Source organism: Embiotoca jacksoni, unplaced genomic scaffold (genome assembly GCF_022577435.1).
Source record: "Embiotoca jacksoni isolate LCO1_2020_lvr unplaced genomic scaffold, fEmbJac1.0.p SCAF_13, whole genome shotgun sequence".
In the NCBI taxonomy this organism is placed as follows: domain Eukaryota; kingdom Metazoa; phylum Chordata; class Actinopteri; family Embiotocidae; genus Embiotoca; species Embiotoca jacksoni.
The window spans coordinates 11,973,496-11,977,667 of record NW_027185263.1 but is presented as its reverse complement, the minus strand read 5'-3'; positions in this window follow the sequence as shown (position 1 = coordinate 11,977,667).

Below are 4,172 nucleotides of genomic sequence, written 5' to 3'. Positions count from 1 at the left end.
CATCTCTGCTCTTATCTTTATTACGATGAAGTCCACTCAAAGATGTGTACTGTGTCTCAAATGACAGTAGCAACACTGTGGTTACATATTTCCTCTTCATTGATAAATCCAGGGTTAAGAATTTCTCTCGTAAAGTCAGAAATAAATAATTGCTGTGTGTGTGTACACAACATTAATGGACAATGCTCTATTGAGAGACGTATAAATAGATAAACAATTTGTCAGTTAAAAATAGTATTTGTGCTCATTGCTCATTGTGGAGATCTCTACATAACCATCTTCATCACCATGGGAACAGGAAATGTCTCGCACATTATCAGTCATGGCCAAACATGTTAAACAACACTTTGTATTTCCAGTGGCTTAATTACATCAATTGATAATGCTAGAATATAACGCGTCATGCTCTTTTATCTATGTTGAAATTTTTTTTTAACAAATCATGACCTTCTTACCCTTTTTGAGCAGATCAGAACCATTATTTGTGGGGTAGTGTGAGTCAGATTTTGATAATTGATAAAATGTTGGACATAAATTAATTCACCTGTATATAGATGAATGATTGCTCCAGTTTGTGCCAAAAGAATGTAAACCTTTGGTGCAGCTACATTTTGGCAACTAGTTCCAAGCATGGCCCTGTAATTATAGCCAACATCACAAATACTGAGGACAGTTTGAGCAATCATTATCCCTACAGCCACTCAATAACCCCTACATGTGTCTAAAATGTGGAATATAGCAGTAATGTTCATCGACAATGATCACGTATGCAAAGCAACAGTCCTTTTGTTATTAACGACCACTTATAACCAGTTTAAGTCCACATATTATGTAATATATATTCCACATTTTAACAGATTGATTGCAGCACTTTCTCTCTGGACCATAAGTAAACATTTCTATTGTTGTACTATGATGGAGGAAGTCCCCTCCTTCCCCTGCAATAATAGACACTGGATCTGACATGCTGAAGTTTGAGTGAAGACTCATTGCACTGTAGCTGTGGCGCTCTCTATTGTAGAGCTTGAAAATGGACATACTGAGGCCATTTCTCATGAGGCATACAAAGACTATGGCTTTCGAGTGTAGCTGTATGGATGTCCTGCCATCTGCTGGCTGTAATTTGACATTCCTCTCAAATGAAGAGTCACACCTCAGGGAAAAGTTAAACAGGCGCTCCACTAAAATCAACATTCGAATTCCACTGAAATCCACTTTTAGATTGTTACACTGCCAAAAATGAAGAAAGGCAAACAGGAACTAAAACTTATCAGTCATTATCTCACATTTTAAGTGTACAATAAAAAAAGGCTACTGTTTAACATGAGCGCTGACAATTGAATGTCTGTCTTTGCTGCCAAGTATTCAAAGTCCTCAGCCTGTTTTCTGTTATTGTAAATATTTAAAACATCAGCAGCAAAAGTCATTTTCTACAACTACCCCTTAAAGTAGTATCGCTCTGCAAAAAGTATAATTAATGAGACATAGTCCTTTGGTATTTGAAGAAGAGATATGAGAAAAAAAGAAAGCTGTTAAAGTCAAACTAATGAGAACAGCCCTGGTAAACAGGCTTTGTTGAAATATGTAATCTAGGAATTCATATTTGTGATTCCTGAGGTCTCATAATCAATATGTGTGAACAATGCCTTAATCTCTGATGATAATATGACAGGAAATTCTAAACACCTCCTCGCAGCTAAGAGCTGTTGGTGTAACATTATACCATCAGCATAGAAACCAGCAACTACAGTTTAGTTTAAACCCAGAACATACTGTTGCAATTTCTGTAAGTATGTTAACTTTTCATTCATTATGAATACTTGTGTTGTTTGTCGTCCCAAAAGTGTCCAGTACTTGCTAAATGGATGCGACCATTAACTATTCGGGCATAATTCAACCTAAATGTCAACTCTTTCTTATGATCTCTGGAGTTCATAAGGCAAAGCAGCTGACGTTATCGTTCATATCAGTTATCAGACTTCCTCGATCCGCTTCAAATTAACAACCCCTGTTTCATATTAAAAAAACTAAAAACTATAGAGTTTCATGCATGACCAGTTTACCAGATTATGACCTAGTCTTCTTGAAATAGTTGGCCCCTTGGTAAAACTAAGTTATGTTGTAAACATCAGCAATGCCCCCCTCATATTTTATTTGCTGTATAAATGCAGGATGTAACAATAGTACTTATTGATTTGCTGATATTGGCAGATACACAAGCCAACATGTGAATAAGTGGAGTACTTTTTTCCCCCCCACCTCAAACACTGGGCATGGTGTGTCTTGGGGTAATGAGTTGTTGTTTTTTTAAGAAAAGATAAGGGAATAGTGTAATTATGAAATCAACGTGCTACAAACCTCTTTGCTGTAAAACCAGCAAAATACTTTAAGCTGTTGTTTTTGTCAAAGTAAAAGTCTACATCTGCTCTTATGGCCTCAAGTAGCTGTTATTATGCCGCACAATACATATAATACTGGGCAGAGTGAGCAATAGTAATAGAGTCATTTCTGAGCCTTAGCTGTGGGGTTGAAAATGTAAAGTTTATCCTTAGGGCAGCGCTGGAGTAACTGGTGTGAAGTCAGTAAAATATTTGTGTAAATACAGTAATAACATTTCAGTGTGTCTCGTTGGGTTATGAACGATTTAGTGAACAAATATATATTCTGGCCTTGAGTTGGGTTGCCCAAAAGTAAAAAGGTTGTGTAAGTAGATTTTTTTGCATAATGTTGATGTGAGTTGAAAGTTTAGGAGGTCACCATCCTGAGAGTAATGTGAATATCAGCAACACATTTCATAAATAATTGGTCCTTTGAAAATGAATAGCCATATAAGCAAATTCTGTATAAATCAGACCACATATTTTGAAATATTTCTCAAAAATTTTAAGTTTTATGAATTTATTTTCAGTTCGTTCTGGATTTCAAAAGGTCTTTTTTCAGAGTCTGTTGTTATTTGATATTATGATGACAATTTTATTTTATGTTACTTTTTATTCATGGCCATGCTAAAAACAAACACAGTGCAAAGACAAACCTCTGAGTTAAGTTTAAAAACGGTCTTAAATTTGTTCAAAATGTACCTGTTTATTTTTACAATGTACACAATATATTGCAAATACAAACAAATTTGTGAAATATGTAAATGTTCAATTCAATATTTTGTAAATGAATTATGTCCCTGGTTATTGTGGAGCCTCAAAATGTCCAGTCTTTAATCGGAATCCGATAGACATGATGAATACTGTGCATAAAGGGGAAGTTATGTGATTGACTCACATTCGATACTCTGTCTTTTATGACAAACATAAAAACAAAAGTCAAACTGGTCAAACTGCTCAAACTGGAATGCAGTTTTCTGAGGACACGTACATGTCCTCAGAAGGAGGAGAGCTTTTGACAGCGGTGACCCTGTGTCCCTGTCCCTGGAGACACCATCCGGCTATGAAGTGCTTATTAGCATTTCTATGACAGGAAGTGCTGTCTTCTTTCTAAATAGGTTCATGTGTGACTAAATCCCCTCCTTTTACTGAAACACACTTTTCTCATGCACTTTTGCTCGTATCCCAAACCCTGTATCGGTCTTTTCTCACATCAAAACTAATCCAAATGATTTACTTTTATTTAAAAAAATGTCATCCGCCTCTTCTTTGGCCTGTCATCTTAACTCCTGCATGGATTTACCTTGTTAATGTTGGCTCCAAAAAACATTTTTCTGCAGTCGCCTTGTTAGCCGAAAGTTTAAAGCTGGAATTAACCAAACAAGAGTTTTGTCTGTCTGAGGGAGTCAAAGTGCCTTTTGTGTTCCTGGAAAGTTAAGCCGAGACCACTGAGTGCCTGCCAATTTGTCTTATTACCGCAGTTCACTTACAGTATGAGGATATGGCTTATTTAGTTATGTTTGTTCAATTTAACAGACCTCTGGCTGACCGGTGAGGAAAAACAAAACACAATAAATAATTCAACAGAAGTACATGTGGCAAAAATGTTATCAGATGTGACTTTTTTGATGTAACAGGTTTTGACTTGTTTCACCTGCAGGTGGCCCGGTGGCAGCACCGAAGGTGTTCCGTTTCAGTCTCCCTTCCCTCCCTTGTGATCACCATACCAGCCTTTGCGTAACACCTCCTGCTGCAGAGAGGGGCTTGTCAAACCAGTTTCCAGGCTGTGTTTCT